Genomic DNA, 18,568 nt, shown 5'->3' with positions numbered 1-18,568 from the left:
GATTTTCATGGATTCTAAGTGAACCAAAATCTGTGAATTTTTATGGACACCAAATTTAGGTAGCTATTAACACATGGCAAAACTTTGTATTTCCTTTTGTTGGTAATGTTACCTTGACTTACATTATGTGAGAGGACTCTGTTCCCCAGTGGACCTTAACTTGCTGTGGTTTGTCTTTTCTTCCATTACACTTACTGTATTTTAATCTAACTTTACTTAGTCTGCATGGTTATTATTTATTGTCATCTTTCCCGCTAAAATCTAAGCTCTATGAACACAGGAATCCCTGTCCATTTAATTCAGTCATATATCCCAGATAGATGGCACAGAGAGGGCACTCGGTAAGTTGAACAAATGAATCTGTTCATTTGTACAAGTGTGAAAAATAATGGTAGTCTTTCAAAGAAAATCACTTATTAAGCAACAAGTATGTGGATCTCTGTGCACTATTTATGAGGAAGAAATGACAGGTAGAGGATGTTCTTAATCTACAAGAGTTTACTAAGATTAATACTAAATGAAAAAAATATCAAACATATAATATGATTCAAAAGGAAAGCTCAAAGTCAGTGAATTTCCGATTTCTTCTGACAGAGCATCAGGAAAAGTTTTCTGATAGGCACCGGAAGTGACAGCAGTAGTGTCAGATGTGTTCAGTAGAGCTTTTTTCACCACTAGTTTCAGTAGGAGGTTTGGTAACCCTCAGAGCCTTTTGTCCTGTTCTCAAGGGCCATGATCTTCTTCGCAGTCCACTTCGTACGGCAGATATACAGTAGCCATTGTGATTTTGAAATCTTTTTTGTTGTTGGTCACTTTTTCATTTATTAAATAGTCATGACATTTTGCCTGTAGGTCATCAGTGGATGTTCAAGTATTGTGATGTCTCCTAATATAGATAATTTCTGTTTATTATTCAAGTCTTAGATTTTTTGAGCAGTTTTGTAAGATTTGTTTAAAAGGACTATATCTCTATATAATTTATATCTATAACTACTATATTATTTATATATATACATATTACATATGTATGTATCATATGTGCATGCATGTACATATTATATATACAAAAATATTAGGTTGGTGCAAAGGTAATTGTGGTTCTTGCAATTTTCAACCTTTTAAATTGCAATTACTTTTGAACCAACCTAATAGATACATTTAAATGTATAAATTATATTTATAAAATATATATTTGTGAAAATAAGTCATATATTTATAACATACATGTTTACATAAATATGTCATCCATTTATAAATGGGACAGAGGGAGAGAGAAAAGGACAGAGAGCTATTAGGATCCTATAATCCTGTTCTTTTTTTTTTTTTTTTTTTTTTTTTAATTAAATTTATTGAGGTGACAATTGTTAGTAAAATTACATAGATAATCCTGTTCTTTAGAAAGCACCTGTCTCTGGGGTTCAGAGAATTCTTCCCATGAAGTACTGTGTGGCTGCACAGCTATGTGGTGAGGTTGATTGGACCACATGGAGAACTCTTTCTTGTGTATGTTGGAAACAAGCAAGGGCCTAGAACAAAAGCAGGTTGAATGAACTGATGGATGTTAGCTAGTTCTCTAGGCTCACAAACTATAATCATGGATCTTGTGCTCTAGTAGGGAACAAAGACAATGAGAATCTACACAGAAAATTCAAGTCAGAGCACAAGAGACTCAGGAGAGCAGACAGAGCTCCTCCGGGTCCTGAGCCCCTTGCCCTGTCATTGTTGCCTGGGTGTCTCCAGAGGGGAAGTGTGGTCAGCTGTCCACCTGACAGCCCCAGCTCCATGGGAGAGACAATGAGCAGCGGGAGGGGTAAGTGACACAAAAACAGTGAGATGACTGTTTTTTTTTTTTGAAGGAGCAGTAGTTCCCAGCCTTGTTTATGTCTCCAGACCCTTGGAAATACAGAGGTCAAATACTGACCATCATCCAATGGGTTCTGAGCCCTACTTTATGTCCTTGAACCTGACAGATAAGGAGCAATCCCTCTCCTCAAAATGGAAGAGGCAGCAGAACAGCATGGCAAAGAAGCCTCTTTTCCCTGGAGCCTGACATTAACAACAAAAATTCAAAACAACAAAATGTATATATATAATAAAATTTCAAGTTATAAGTTAAAATACTGGGGGAAAGTTGATGTTAAATCTTCAAAGGGAATAAACAGAGACTGAAAGTCAAACAGCAAAATCCTTTGTTTAGATTTTAGGCAAAAAACAAATTCCATTTACATCATAAATAAACACAAAGGTATTTTACATCTTTCTCATATTACAGAAATAAATTTTATAATAGGAAACAGCATATTTTTACACGTTAACAAACAATATGCTTTAGCTTGTGTTGAAGAAAACAATTGCTTAACAAATGAGTCTGCTAATTTGCAAACTTCCAGAGTACATTTGGCTAAGAACAGAGCAAAGTGAGGGCTTTACAAATGCAGTGGGAGGAAAGTGAGAACTGAGACCACCCTCACTGACCCCTTTGCTTTTTCTTTCTTGCTCTTTTGCTCCCTTCTCCTTTCTCCATAGGCTCTTCTTGTCCCTGGGATGGCAAGGTCAATGTAGATTGTGGCCTCTGAGAGGAAATACACAGGTCACATATTATAAAATTTCTTCAAATAATTGTGACTTTAACACATAAATGCTAAGAAACAATAACAACAACAGATTCATTACCTACTACTCAATTTTGTAGGCCTCATGTTCTTTTCTTAACACTGAGCAGGTTTTATCAGTTACATTGCACATTGGGAAGCTTTCTATTCCAATAGATAATTATCTAAATGCATTTTGCACACACTGTCTTCAATGTTTTATTCATTGTTTACAACTCATTATATTAGATCCATTTCTGATCAACTGTTTATATAAAACTAAAGAGATTGAAATGTGTAATCTGTTTCCTAGTGAAGTATAGTAATTGATGTTCTATTGACTTAAAAAGTGTACATGCCTCTTTAAATACATAATTTTATTATCAGAAATTGAATCATGGATTTTGGGGACTAGGGTTCAGTTTTCCATTATCCACTATATGGAACAAGAAAAAACAAAACAAAATGTGTGCTGTAAAATTATATTACTCGTTTCTTATATAACATGTTTGGTTACTTCTGGGGTTTATTTTATTTTTAATGTGATAAAAAAGTTTTCCTTTAAATATGCTTCATTTCTAATTGAGAAGGAATAACTTCTTGCACTGCCCTTTTGCGTTTAGTTCTGAAATAAGGGGGTAGAGAAATGTTCCTCCGGGGAAGCTCAATATTTGGACACATGCATCTGAGATTCACTTTCAGAGGGGGAAGAGGGTATTGTTAAAAATTACAGATTTTATGTGGTTACATTGAGTCTGATTTCATATGTGAGTGTGGTAGGCACCCTCGAAGATGCCCCTCGTAGCCTCCACCTTTTGGTCTTTGTGGCCTTGGGGTATCCCATCTGTCGCCTCGAGGAACTACTTATAACCAATAGAACACAGCAATATTGAGTGGTTATTCCCATGACTATATTACACGATTCTGTCTGTGGCTTCTGTCTATGGCTAGCTACATCTCTTTATTGTCTTCTTGGCTTGAAGGCTTGGATGTAGTCAGCTGCCATTTAGTAGGACCTCATGTGGCAAGGAACTGAGAGTATCCTGTGTTCCTGAAACTGCAAGGAATGGAGGCTCTCAGTCCAACATCCCTTAGGAACTGTATCTTGCCAACACTGTGTGAATGTGGACTTTTTCTCGAGTTAAAACTTAAGATGATTGTAGCCCAGAAACACTTCAGTTGTGGCCTGTGAAATACCCTTGAGTAAAGGATCCATGGAAGCTGTAAATTGTGTGGTAAGCTGTTAAGTTCGGGGTATATATAGGTATAATAGATCATTAATACACAGAGATATAAATATATTCCTTTATATTGCCTGCAAGATTATGAGATAACAGGATATTTCATTATAGTTTATATAAAATCAGATTTTAGAATCTATAATTAATGGGAAGATAAATATGGAAAATTATCATGCTAAATACCATACTTCCATACTTAGCATGTTTTATGCGTGTGCACGTATTCTAATGCAATTTGCATTATTTTAGATTCTATTATATGTGACAATTGAACTGTGCATATTATTTTAGAATAACCTCATATCTGTATTTCCTAGAGGTTGTTCAGTAGTGCATACTATTTGAGGCAACAGCTATTATAAATCTTATATTTTATAAACAGTCTTAATTTCAAAATTCATAGCATATGGTTTTAAAAAATTAGCGTAGATTAATGGCTAACTTCTAAAATAAACAGAAGAGCAATTTATTTCACAGTGACACTGCTGTTTCAGTGTAAGAATGTTGTGATAGTTCCAAGATAATTCACTCATATTCTGAACACAAATTAGAAGGGTTAAAGCTGTCGTCATGACATGTGGCCCATCCAAACATGTGCTTCCTGCTTTGCTGAAGCAGGAGAAGCATGCCGAGCAATGGTATTTAACATGCACAGCTTATGTTGGACTTTGTGTGACAACCAAGTGACGATGATAGATCCAAATGCAATTCTGACTTGGAGTGTCAATTAGGAAAATGGCAAAGGCCTTTCCAACATTATAAATTACTCTGTGAATGCCAGTGATAAAAGCTCTCACTACCAGTAATTTTGCATGATTACAGTTTGGACAAAAGATAGCTGATGAGGGTGAAGCCTCATATTTATGAAGCTAAGAAATATTTCTCACTAGATATATGACTTAAGCATGATCCCAACAGCTTCTATGGCTCTAAAACATACCCATGCCAAACAGATTGCAGATTTAAGCTACATTTTCTGATGTCTTTAAATGACGGCCATAGTAATTTTTTGAGATATTAATATCCAAGTTCTTAACATTTACATAGCAGACTATTTTCTATGAAAAGACATCTATGCATGTCTTGATTATCAGTTACATCAGTTACTATGACAAATGATTCATTTTCTATTTATTACAAGATTAGCTGCCTCTTCAAAATGTCTTAGAATATACTGTCAGTACTATATTCTGTTAGCTTTAGACTTTAAGGAAAACGTGTATAGCATGCATTTTATTGTGACAAACAAGTAGCAATCCTTATGATTAAATTTGTAAAGTATTTTATGATACTATAAAATATAGTACAATTCTGGACTTCCTACTGCTCATGGTGTGATATATTGTTTGCTGACACATGTGTTAAAACTATCAAACATTCTTCAAATAATTATCCTCAAAGTCCATCACCATTTGACTTTTCCACTATTGCTTCTTGAGCCTGATCTTTAAACACGGAAAATTGTAAGGATTAGTGATAATCTGATAGTTTTGCTTTCTTTAGATTCATAAAATTATAGTTAAAAATCACCTTAGATTTTGTGAAGTTCAAGCCCTGCATTTTCCACCTAAGAAAACAACAGCTCAGAAAAGTTAAGAGACTTCTTTGAGGTCAATAAATTGGAAACTTCAATAATGTCATAAAAAGTCAAGGTCCATTAATAGACCAAAATGTCTTGTTGAAAGACAGAGTTCGCCTCATAAATAATTGCTCTTCTACCATCTCTGAATATTTAGTATCCAGTCAAAAAAAAAAAAAAAAAAAAGAAAAGAAACCACTCTAGATATTTCAAGCAGAGAAGGGTTTAACTCAGGGTATTGATTATAAAGGTGTTAGAAGATGCTGGAAAGGCCACTGAGGAAGGAAGATATTGCCAAACAGAAAATAACTGGCTTCCTCTCTCCTGCTGTACTTCCAAACTTCCATCAGTTGCCCACTGGGGAAACTTGAAGGATGACAAAAGAGTCCTGGAAATGTAGCTTGCAGACTTCAGCTCCAGAGATACAAAAAAATTATAAAATTTGATTGCAGAACTGACAGTCAACAAACAGGGATTACATAGTTGGAAAGAAGTTCTCTGCATTTCAACAAAAGTAATATATGCCCTGTGTTCTCTGTTCTACGATATTTCCAAAGACGTAGCATTTTAATGATTTTGCTTAGTGGTCCGGTTAGGAACGACAAGAGGGGATGGGTTAATTTTCAATTCATATCCAAATAGAGAAATTATATTTCCAGCCAAATGAAGTACACATAAATATTCCTTCCACTTATGAATGCCTCGAGACCCCACCCCTTATATACCATGGATAGATACTTAGAGTAGAGAAAAATGGAGCATTTCTCTGTGCTACCAGGATTTGGCTGCATCCCCACACGGAGCTTCTCTTTGGGCCGTGTATTAACCCTGAAGCAGCTCTCAGGTTTGGAAATTTCTACGAAATAGAATCTACTCAACAAGGGCCAAATTAGCAAGAGGGTTTTTAGTGAAAATCACCTAAGACAGATTAAGGAGAGATCCCCTTCAAAATTTAAATTAGACATTTCATTTAAGCCTTTCTTCTCAAATAATAGCCTTCTTAAATAATTTCCACACAGCCTCTAATATCCTTTTCCTGTCTCTTCAGAGTAATTTAGGTCTCCCTTCACATCTTTAAAATATACTCACCAGCAGACACAGAGGTCCTTCAGGCCCCACTTCTTTGATCTCCATGCTGCAGTTTGGCTTCCCCAGGAAGAAGACTCCAAAAAATAGAATTTTTTGTGTAGGAGGTTTGCTGGAGAATGTTTTTGGGATCAACATTTGTAGGAGAGTGAAAGAAGCAGGAGGAGAGAGAGGTAGGAGGGAGACTCAGCTGCAGTCGTCACAAAGTCTTCACTCTATTTCAGAAAGATCTCAGGACCCAGCACAGTTATGTGAGGATTCCTGTAAAGGAGCTGAGCTTTGACGTCTCTCACATAGAACGGTCATGGGATTCACCTGCCCCATAATGGTGGTTGAATTTGGATGAGGGGGCTTTCTTCAGTCAACAGTAGATCTCAGGAGGGGACACTCAGCTGAGATCTGTGAGCCGTTAACACTCCCAGGATCTGGGGGAATGGGTACTTTTGTCCTCAAAGAGAGTTCTGGGCTTGGGCCACAGTGTCCACTACTAGAGGGAGGCAGAGGTAGATATTATTGTATACCAAGAAGAAAAGTGGGAATTTGAACCATATTGTCCCAACTTTCAGTGAGCAAACATTTTTAGCTCTTGCAAAATCTAACACATTCTCTCTGAGATGATGCTAATGAGAAGACTTAAAACAATTACTTATGCCCTTGTCCAGACTTTCTATCTCTTGAATGTCACCACTTGCTCCTCAGTTCATGAGTTGCGGCTTAAGGCATCATTGAGCTACCCATTGGGGACCTCATTACTTAGCTCACTTCACTTATTTAATTACGGAGTAAATCCTTGCTCTCTCTTCTGGGGCACCTTCTCCACTCATCCTAGCCAGGTGGGAGCTCTTCTGTGTCTTTTAAATCTTCAAGGCTTTTCTTTCTTTTTTTTTTTTTTTTTTGGGGGGGGTTCTATTTTTTTAATTAAATTTACTGCAGTTACATTGGTTAACAAAATTATATACGTCCCAAGTGTACAATTCTGTAATACATCATCTATATATTGCACTGTGTGTTCACCACCCAGAGTCAGTTCTCCTTCCATCACCATATATTTGACCCCCTTTTCCAAACTCTTCTACCAAATCCCTCTCCTTTTACCCTCTCGTAACCATGAAACTGTTGTCTGTGTCTGTGAGTTTTTGTTTGTTTGTTTGTTTCTCTTTTGTTTGTTGCTTCCAGTTTTATATCCCACATATGAGTGAAATCATATGGTTCTTGACTTTTTCTGTCTGGCTTATTTCACTTACCACAATAATTTCAAGATCCATCCATGTTGTTACAAATGGCAGTATTTCATCTTTTCTTATGGTCAAGTAATATTCCATTGTATATATGCACCACATCTTCTTTATCCAATCATCTATGGAAGGATACTTTTGTTGTTTCCATGCCTTGGCCACCAGGAATAATGCTATGATGAACATAGGGGTGCATAGGGCTACAGATAAATGTTTTCAGATTTTTTGGGGTAGATACCCAGGAGAGGGATTACTGGGTCATGTGATAATCCTCTTCGTATCTTTTAAGGAAATTCCATATTATTTTCCGTAGTGGCTGTACCAGTTTACATTCCCACCAGCAGTGTATGAGGGTTCCTTTTCTCCACAGCCTCTCCAACACTTGTTATTACTTGTCCTGTTGATAATAGCCATTCTAACAGGTATGAGGTGGTATCTCATTGTGGTTGGATTTGTATTTCCATAACAGTTAGAGAAGTTGAGCATATTTTCATATCTCTGTTGGCCGTTTGTATGTCTTCTTGGGAGAAGTGTCGTTCAGGTCCTCTGCCCATTTTTTAATTGGATTGTTTGTTTTTTGGGATGTTGAGTTGTATGTGTTCTTTATATATTTTGGATATTAGCCCCTTATCATAGGTGTTGTTTGCAAATATCTTCTCCCATTTGGTTGGTTTATTCTTTATTTTGTTGAGGGTTTCTTTTGCTGTGCAGAAGCTTTTTTGGTTTGATATAGTCCCATTCATTTATTTTAGCTTTTACTTCCCTTGCCTTTGTGGTCAAATTCATAAAATCCTCTTTGAACCCAAGGTCCCATAAGTTTAGTACCTATGCTTTCTTATCTGCAATTTATTGTTTCAGGTTTTATGTTTCGGTCTTTTATCCATTTTGAGTTAATTTTGGTATATGGTGACAGATAGCAGTCTAGTTTCATTCTTTTGCACATGAGCTTTCCAATTTTTACAGCACCATTTACTGAAAAGGATTTCTTTTCTCCATTGTATGCTTTTGGCTCACATATGTATGTGTGTGTGTGTGTGTGTGTATGTATGTATATATATATGGTTTTTAACAAAGGAGCCAAAAGCATACAATGGTACAATGGAGAAAAAACATATATATGTGTGCATATATATATATACATATATATATATATATGCACACATATACACACACATATATATATATACACACATACATATATATATATATACACACATATACATATATACATACATATATATATATATATATATATTTTTTTTTTTAATCTTTTTATTTATTTCTGGGTGCTCAATTCCTTCTCCATTGGTCTGTGTGTCTGTTTTTCTGCCAATACGATGCTGTTTTGATTATTGTTGCTTTGAAGTCAGGGAGTGTGATACCTCCAGCCTTGTTCTTTTTTCTCAGGATTGTTTTGGCTATTTGGGGTCTTTTGTGATTTCATACAAATCTGAAGGTTTTTTTTTGTTTGTTTGTTTGTTTTTGTTGTTGTTCTATATCTTTTTTAAAAAATGCCATTGGGATTTAGATGGGGAATGCATTAAATCTGTATCTTGCTTTAGGTAATATTTAGGAGTAAACTTAGCAAAGGATGCATAGGGCCTATACACTGAGAACTATAAGACATTATTTTAAAAAAAATGAAGAAGACATAAAGAAATGGAAAGATAGTCTGTATTCATGGATTGCTTTCAATATAGTCAAAAGACTTTTCTTGAAACTTTAAGAATAAATAACACTTTATGGCCAGTATCTGCAAAATTAGAATGCAAAAGTGTCTGGGTGAACTGAAGGAATTCATAGCCTAGTTTTCTTCCAGAGCTCCTCCAAATAAGAAATTCAGTCACTCACATACCCCTGATCCTGAAAAGATATGTTGCCACCAGCGTGCACTGCACTTAGGGTTATTGACCTTTGGGGGGTGGGGGAGGAATTTATCTACTGTTCCCTGCCCCCACCCCTCTTATTCACGTAGCCAAGACACCTCAGAACACAACACCTCTACTCTTAGTTATTTCCTCACTGTGCTATCAGAGTAAAGATCACATCAACAGTGAAATATTTTATAAGATGCTCTTCTCAGTGTTGCAAAAACAAATGCGGATATTGAGGGTTCCTTTGATATATTTTGCTCTGAATGTCTCATATACTTCTCAGGCCTTTCGTGGGTTTAGGGGTATGTGTAGCTTCCAGATATTATTGGGGGCAAAATTATTCACACTACAAGTGAATTAATGATCTCTGACATTGAATGACCCCAAGCTTGCTAGCCTTCTATTCAGAGATGGGGAAAATGACTGCTGTGAGTTGATGGGACCTTACTTGTCAGGAAGGCAACCTCAGCAGCTCTCGAAATGAAATAAAACATGAGGTCAAAACTTTTCTGTTCAATTTTGCTGTGTGAGAACAGCCAGTGCTGCCTTCCACTTTTGAACCTCCAAAATAGCTCTTCTAATACTAAGAATCTGAAAGCTCACTTCTGTCGGTGGAAAAATATAGGTTTCTTGAGAAACTTTGTTATGCATCAGTGTCAAAGAAGCTTGTGCAGCCGGCCCTCATTTTCCATATCCTTCCCACTTCACCTTATCACAGTGTGTCCTGTAAGAAATCTCTCCCGACTTAACATATATGTGCAAGTTTCTTCTCCTTGATGCTGATGTCTGGTAAGAAACTTGACATACAAGTCTCTGCACTGTTCTCATTACTGAAAATACATTCAAGTGCTGTCAGCCATCGTGACAGACACATTTGTGAATTTGAGAACCTAGATAATCGTAATGGTGACCCCGAAAATAAATGTCCCAAATGTCATTACTTCTCCCTCTGAGGCCTGCCACCTATCTCATGCGGTGGCATGTGTGCTCCACAACTTAGTCTCTCTAATCTCTGGCACATTTCTTTTTTCACTTTTTTGATATAGCACATAGCTTCAATCATTGGTTCCACAATCTTAAGAGCTAGCCACACACAATTCTATTTTAGCAGATGAAGAAAACATAGGTCCTAGAATCAACCAAAGCATAACTGCCTCTTGAGGGGAATGCTCAAAATCTTCAGAAGTTTTGAGTCTTTCATAGCAAGAGTTCAAGACCAATTTCAAGCCTATGACTTTGTGGAAGCTTTTTGGATCCTCCCAAGTTACCTCGCAGAATGGTCTACAAAACATCGTATCATTAACAGTACATTCCCCTGACCTCCACAGCAGCAAGATGCCAAGTCAGGGCCATGTCTCGAGCGCTCTTATGACATTGAAGTCAAATACCAAGGATAATTGTTCGATGAAGAGTCCCATCTGAGAGTTTAATAGTCATCCTGAGAGATGTCTCCCGGATGGTGATCGAAAGCAAAATGCTGCGTCTTAGTTGTGGTCTTAATAAGCAGCCCAGATATGACTGTCCACCTAAGGGCAGCCTCTATTTTTGCCCTCTTCCAAGTCTGAAGCACAACCCTGATGTATTTGGATTACCCCAACATGCAAACTTGTGCACCAGCTGGTGGTGAGTGAGAACAAGTTTTTCACTGGAGTACATCATAGGGAAAACAGGTAGTTGGCACGAACAGCTCATAAAATTTCATTTCTAAACTTCCTCTCTCTCTCTCTCTCTCTCTCTCTCTCTCTCTCTCTCTCTCTCTCTCTCTCTCTCTGCCCCTCCCTCCCTCCCTGCCTCCCTCCTTCTCTCTCTCAAAATCAGGCTTCTTTCCAAAAGTTATCTTAATGGTTTCTAATAACTCAGCCTTTCTATCTCTCTACTTCCCATCAAATTTTCAGCCACTGTTTATCCCCCCCCCTTTTTTATAGAGCAATTCAACTCAAATTTACAGTACTATTTTCTACCTACCATTTTCTGAAACTCCAGCCTCCCAGCTTCCAAAGAAGCTTATTAAATTATTAAATTATTAAATACTTATTGTTCATTCACTTGCTATTAAAGGAAGTTTCTAAAATCTTCACCCAACATAAGTAGATCTAATTCTAGAACATGGGATGGGGTGCAGTATCCTACTGGTAACAAGGAAAAATAAAATTGTCTTTATAATCTTATATCAAAAGTAAGCAGCGGCAGACATTGTACACAAAGACGTTTTGTGGTGCAGAGAAGGAAAGTAGCCTTTAGCAAGAAAATTAGGAAGTGTTTATAATCAAACTTTAAGAAATTGTAGACTAAAAATTAAAAACCTTTAATATGTATATGTAGTAAGGACTAAAATTAGAGCAGTCTGGACCAGTTATCACTGGTGACTAAAAAGAGACAACACAAGGAAACAAGCAGAAACAATTTTATCACATTGCCTGCTGTGTCATTTGTCTTCCATTTTTATTAATCAAAACATAAAACTTGAAAAGTTGTTTATGATGTCAGATGACTCAGGCTCATAACATTGAAACAGAAGGTGTGTGTGTGTGTGGGGGGCTGCTCGCTGCGCCATTTGTCACTCTGGGTGGCCTGTGGGGTCTCTGCTCCCACTCCCCACATAAGAATGCAGGACATGGTGAGGCCAAAAAGGAACACCCATAGAGCCATAGATAGGGGAGTCATACCACTATATTCTCACTGGCGGCTGGGTGACAATTAGCTTTGTTGTTTGCTGTTGTTTTTGCATAAGTAAGAGGGTCATTTGCTATTGTTTGCTACCAGGGGACCCTCATTAATTCAGGTTCATGACAGGTACTTTGCTTACCTCTCCTTCTCTATTTCTGACCATTCAACATCCCCTCCTCTGGTAGCACCTACTCATCTCTATGGCATTTTGTGGGGACAGAACCCCAAAAAGCAGTTTTCAGGCTCTTGGCCTCAAATAGAAAGCTGGTGGCTCAGGTAGTAAATGGCCATCAACTATGATTGGACGGCCATCAGTTGTGGCTAGTTGGCCGTCAGCTGTAACCAGTGAGCCACTGGCCACTAATATAACTGCCGTGGCTATGCTAGCAGAGAAATGGGGGCTAGCAAGAAGATGGTGGCTGAGCCTGCAAGCGGCGCAGTGAGGGTTGAGAATTGTGTGGCTCCTGTTTCCTGTTTCTTCAACCCAGCCGCCAATGAGAATATAGTGGTATGACTCCCCTACCTATGGCTCTGTGGGTGTTCCTTTTCGGCCTCACCATATCCTGCGTTCTTGTGCGTGGAGCAGGAACAGATACCCCGCATGACACCCCGCGTGACAAATGGCGCAGCGAGCATGGTCTCCTGCACGAAACATTTGATGGGCTAATGCTTTTGCTTGGAATGTCTTTCCCTCTCCAATGTTTTTTTATGTCCCTAGCTAGTTCTTATCTTTTCCTCTCAGGTTTGCTTCCCTTGGGAAGCCTGTCCCTGTAGCCCTTACCTTCTCCTCATATTAGAATAGGTGCCTTCTCCCTGTGTTCCCATTGCAACACCTTGTGCAGGCTGTAATGGCAGTGATGGCACTCGAGGTATTTGCTTACTTCCTTATCAGCCTCCCCCACCAGAATAAGTGACTCCAGGGGAGGTTCTGTGCCTAAAGCTTTGTACCTTCAGGCCCCTCCATATCATCTCCTAGTGAAAAATATAATAAGTGTGTTGAATAATGAATGAGTAGGTGCGCTATTGCTTATTTAAAAAGCTCAGAAGGTCCTAGGTATTGTGATCACTATATATTAGAAAAATCTGATACTCCTTTCCTTTAATCGTGGAGTCATCCTCCACTTGCCCATAAAGTTGAACGTTGACATGCCGATGCAAATAAAAGGACATCGGCCAATACCCTCTGTTTGAAAATAGTAAATAAGTCTGGATATACATACATACATACATACATACATACATACATACATACATATATATATGCATATGTATCATGTATATCATAAATAGAGTAATCATAGCATTATTGTCCAAACTGTGACAATTTTGAAAGAGAAAGGGGGTCTGCTATGCCAGTCCAACTGGTATTAACTGGCATTGTTCTGGCTAAACTGGGATACATGATCATCTTACTTATAGCTGACTAGGCAGGGAGAGACCCAGGAAATATTTCTGTGATGATTGTGTTGATGGTTACAGTATGCCCTGAAGCAGGAATGTGTTTTACCCAACATCTCCGGTCAGACTATAATTCAGGCAATGTAAGGGTAATTTTAGTTTCATTTTGTTTTACATTTACCATCTATCTGGGTTATTTGAAAGACAGGAGCCACTCCTCCCCCCACCACCTTTTCTTCAGGCCCAGATTACTGATGGAAATTATTTTAATGCTGTTTCTTAGATAAACTTTTGTTTATTTCAAAGACAGTAAGAATATTTGTTTGCGGTACTATATGTTCAGGATGTTTGACTGTCTTGGATATATAGAAAGTTCTCGGATTCTAGACAGGCATCTTTTATTTTCACTTGACTTGCAGCCCCATTTTTAGTGAGCCGAATAAAGATTTGTCCTGAAATTCAGCACACTTCTCAATTCGTTATTAATGTGCAGCTGAGGGGAACTTAGGGGGCACACAACCTTGAATTCATACTGCCAAGTGCTGAAGTAAAATGCTCTAAACATCCTTTGCCCTCTGGTCTGCTCTTTCTCTCTCCACATTCTATATTCCTGTCCCAGTTGGAATAAAGTCTGTGAAAAACAGATATTTGACACTGACTTTACCCTCTGTCCAAATTCAGTGCTTGGAGAAACACGTCTGAGAGTATTCCGATGAACTTTCCGTTGACATTTAAAATCCACTAGACACTATGCTGTTCCCAAGAGGAGCTCTGCTATTGGGGCAAAAATCTAATTTGGCTGTCACAAAATGTAGAATAAATTTGGACATTAAGAAAAATAGAGATCTTTAACTCTCTGGTTAGCAATAATATTGTCTGCAAACAGGAGTCATCATTTCTCAGGATGCTATAGAGCCCTGGGAGAAATCCAGGCAATCCTTGAAAGAAAGAAGTGTTAGTAGTCCAATGGTACTGGAAGGAAATACAGAGTGCCATGAGGTTTGATAATAGAGGGGGTCTATGTGCCTTTGGAGAGCCAATGGAGGATGCAAACAAGACGTGAACACCAGTGAAAATAAAGTCTCCCAAGAGGCTGAAAAGCCTCCTGTATGACCCTGGTGGAGAGGAACCTAGACTGCCATCCTCATCTTCATGTGTGGCTCCTGGCTACTGGGAACAAAAAAGAAGAATCAGGGTACAGACCAGTGATGGCAGACAGGAAAAATAGTGGCTCAGCTCACCAACAGCTGGGAGGATATTTAGATTCTCTGAAGCCTTGGCACATACTATGCAGGCTTTGGAAACCTAGGAGACTTAAAATCAAGGTGAATAACTGCCAAAGTTTTACATAGAGGTTCAAAAAAGTAATATTTCCGCCAAGGTTGTTATGAGTGGATAGGTTTTGAATGACTCATGCCTCCCAAGATTTCTGTTACTACCTCCTTCAATTTTAATATATGTGAAATTGATACCATGTTTCCCCGAAAATAAGACCTAGCCGGACAAGCAGCTCTAATGCATCTTTTGGAGCAAAAATTAATATAAGACCCAGTATTGTATTATATTATATTATATTATATTATATTATATTATATTATATTATATTATATTATATTATACATGATTCGGTATTATATTATGTTATGTTATGTTATGTTATGTTATGTTATGTTATATATTATATTATAAGACACAGTCTTATAGTAAAATAAGACTGGGTTTTATATTAATTTTTGCTTCAAAAGACGCATTAGAGCCAATGGTCCGGCTAGGTCTTATTTTCAGGGAAACACGGTATATTGATATTTATCTTGTTAATTAAGCTTTTGGAATTTCTTGTCATGATGCCAGATTAAAACAAATAACATATGAAAAATATTTGAAGTATATATACAAAACACTTTTCCTAATTAAAATGTTTCCATAGAGTAGAATGTCTCCAAGAAGTTTAAAATCCTACGAAATCCTAAAGTATTAAGACTCAAATTTTTCTCTAGCCATAATAGAAGGTATTAGAAAGAAAAGACTACTTGTATTGCCATCTGCCTCTGATATAAAGATCAATTAGTGCACTTCTGAACATATCAGAAGCTCTCCATAAGTATGTGATAAACTGAATATACTTAAATAGAATGGAATAAGTTAGAACCATATCTCAGTTTAACAATAAGTTTATCTATACCTTCAAACTGTGTGCAATATTCTGGGTACTTTGGTAAATTCTGGAGATTCAATACAAAACAGGATTTCTCCTAATAATGCTATTTTTTCACTACCTATTTAGGAAGGCAGATTTAAGAAAGAACAAATAACAATATTTTTCTAAATACAATTAAAAAATAGGTCTAAAGTATTTTGTATAGAGGAAGTCTGTGTTAGTGAAAGATGGGGTTAGGAAAAAAGCTCTATAGAGTAAGTAAGTGTTATAAAGAAAGAACAGTCATTACATAGTCAAGGATAGAGTGAGGGCATTTTAGATGGAGGGAAGGATTTATTCTGAAACAAAGCAGCCAAATGACAATGTGAGTTCCTGGAAGTACAAACAAACCAGCGTTGCAGTGGTTATCCTCAAGGGAGAAAAAGAAGCAGATCATAGAGAATCTTTCATGCTATGGTAAGAAGCTTGACGTGGGGCCATTCACAATGAAACACTTGAGGTGTGGACATCTTGAGGGCATGGCAGCCTCTTTTTTTCATTTTGAATCCCTGCAGTCCAAACAGTGTGTGGCACATAGATGAGCTACAGATTTTTAATTATTTACTTTTGTTATTTGTTTTTAGTGACTGAAGAAATGGATAGGTGGCTAGATCAAGGGTGTATATTGGAGTGATATAGACATGTATCTTACATTTATCTATTTGACTGTAAAGTGTGATATATAGTAGGACATTGCAAACCTGGAAATAGGGAAAACAGATACAAAGCTAATAAAATAGTCCTTGTGAGATAGAAGATTGTAGATTAAGTCAATGCCAGTGAGGTGGCCCAAAGAGTATAGATTTGTTCCATATTAAAGAAATGTGATATTTGGTAATGGGTTGGAAATGGGGCCTTCGGGAGAAAGGGAAGCAGAAGGTAATTCATATTTTCTGACCTAAATGACCAAATGGGTTATCACCATCAGATGTAGAGACTACAAAAGAAAAAAATGGGCTAATGGAAAAAGAAATGTTCAGTGTAGGTCATGCATTGAAATGACTAGTACTTATGCTATCTGAACTCAAAATCAAGTATCTGGTCAGTCTGAATGGATATCAGGATTTGAAATTTATTTTGTTTGCTCCTGAAAATCACCACTTGTGTTTGAATGCACGAGTATACAAGTGGCAACATGGCCATTTTGAATTCTGATATAATTTATGACTTAGTAGTTTCATATATATTGGACTGGACTTATCTACCCAGCTTATCTACCCAACTTATCTACCTACTGGGTTTTCCAAAAGTGGGCAGATACCTCACCAGGTCAAAAATGTGGACTCTGAACTTTTATAAAGAAAATTGTTGAAACAGATTCTTCTCAAATATGCTAGAAATCATTTGGTGTTAATTCCTTGCACTGATTTCTGATGTGTACATATACTTTTCCATTCAAGGCAAGTAGTTTTAGGGGTCCGGCAATGCTGTGGCAGATAGGCTCTGAACTGGTTTGTCGTGTCAGTGAATTCTATAAACAACTTTAGAGTTTTTCTATCAAGAGTGTGAAACCATTGTGAGAATTCAAGGAGAGGAGGAGGAAAAGACACAAAAGATTCAGTGAAAGGATTAGAAAACAAAGCCTCATGTAAAAAATGATAAGTACTTTGGACAGACAGGAATGACTTCAGATAACGAGGAAATGCATTAGTTGGCACTCAGAAGTGTCATTCACACTCTGAACAGGACAGGCCGCCACGGAAACTCTGACACTTATTTTCTTCATGAAGAGATGCTTGGTTTCTTTCTGTACTAACATTATAATATCACATTCAAAGCATTAGTCACATTTTATGGAGGCATTTATGGGTAAAATATAGAGAAATTATTCAAATTTATGGAGAAAGTTATAGCTAAAAAACAAAAAAAAAAGTGCTCAGTTACTATAGAAGCACAATTCAGAGCTATATAACTTAAATTTGCATTATAATTTTCAATAAACATGGATTTTTGCTTAGGGATAGACTTGGAATCAGTAGCAATTATATTTTATTTTTGCATGTTTGTATGGGAAATAGCATAATAAACTTAGATCTTAAAATTCCTCTGAATAACAACTCCAGTAGGTGTAACACAATAGTCATAGTCATAGCAATGACCACAGAAAACAGAATTTGAGATCCAGCCATAAACTTACTACAATGAGGGTGCTGCGTTTAGAAGATATGCTTCTGAGATTCAGTACATCCCATTGCAGTCAAATATTTAAAACAATGATACCATTATCCTTTCTACTTTTCACATTTCCAAAACTTTATCTTAACTTTTGTCTTGCTAGAACTTTGTCTCCTATAATGTTTCCTACAGCAATAGGATTTTAGTTTGCTTATTCGTATATCTGATGAACATTAAGGTAATATGCACAGTATTTTGCTTAAGATTTAAGAGAGATGATAGCACCTCTTGAAGCCTATCCAGAGAGTTCAGATCAAGAGTTTTTAAATTAGAGTTTTTCCTGTGAGGATTAGAATCCACCCTTATCAGTTTAGTTCTCACTTCTCAATCAGTTTTCCGATACCTCATCTAAAACAGTCTTGATTTACAGTCATATTGCGGGTATGCTTATTGAAGTGGAATTGGGAATTGTTGTTATGTCCAAACGATGTTTTAGCTCATGTCACTTTATACAGTCGTCTGAGATCCAAGTCTGTTTTGAAGCTGACAGTCTGTGTGGACAACTCTAAGAGTTAAAGACTCCAG

General features: G+C 37.1%; 2 long non-coding RNA genes across 2 annotated transcripts in view; one reads left to right on the top strand and one right to left on the bottom strand.

Annotated features, from left to right (window-relative positions):
* Positions 1–18,568, top strand: part of LOC141572833 (uncharacterized) — a 774,709-nt gene that overhangs the window by 285,838 nt on the left and 470,303 nt on the right. The gene's annotated exons all lie outside the window — the stretch shown is intronic.
* On the bottom strand, positions 2,173–6,697 carry LOC141572832 (uncharacterized). The gene is made up of 2 exons (XR_012498325.2): positions 6,501–6,697; positions 2,173–2,572 (listed from the first exon to the last, which is right to left on the bottom strand). It is a non-coding gene; the product is annotated as an uncharacterized LOC141572832 (long non-coding RNA).

Source organism: Rhinolophus sinicus, chromosome 15, assembly GCF_057876585.1.
Source record: "Rhinolophus sinicus isolate RSI-liver-muscle chromosome 15, RSI-T2T, whole genome shotgun sequence".
In the NCBI taxonomy this organism is placed as follows: domain Eukaryota; kingdom Metazoa; phylum Chordata; class Mammalia; order Chiroptera; family Rhinolophidae; genus Rhinolophus; species Rhinolophus sinicus.
Note: the sequence above shows the minus strand (reverse complement) of the source record. Positions and strands in the feature narration are given on the sequence as shown.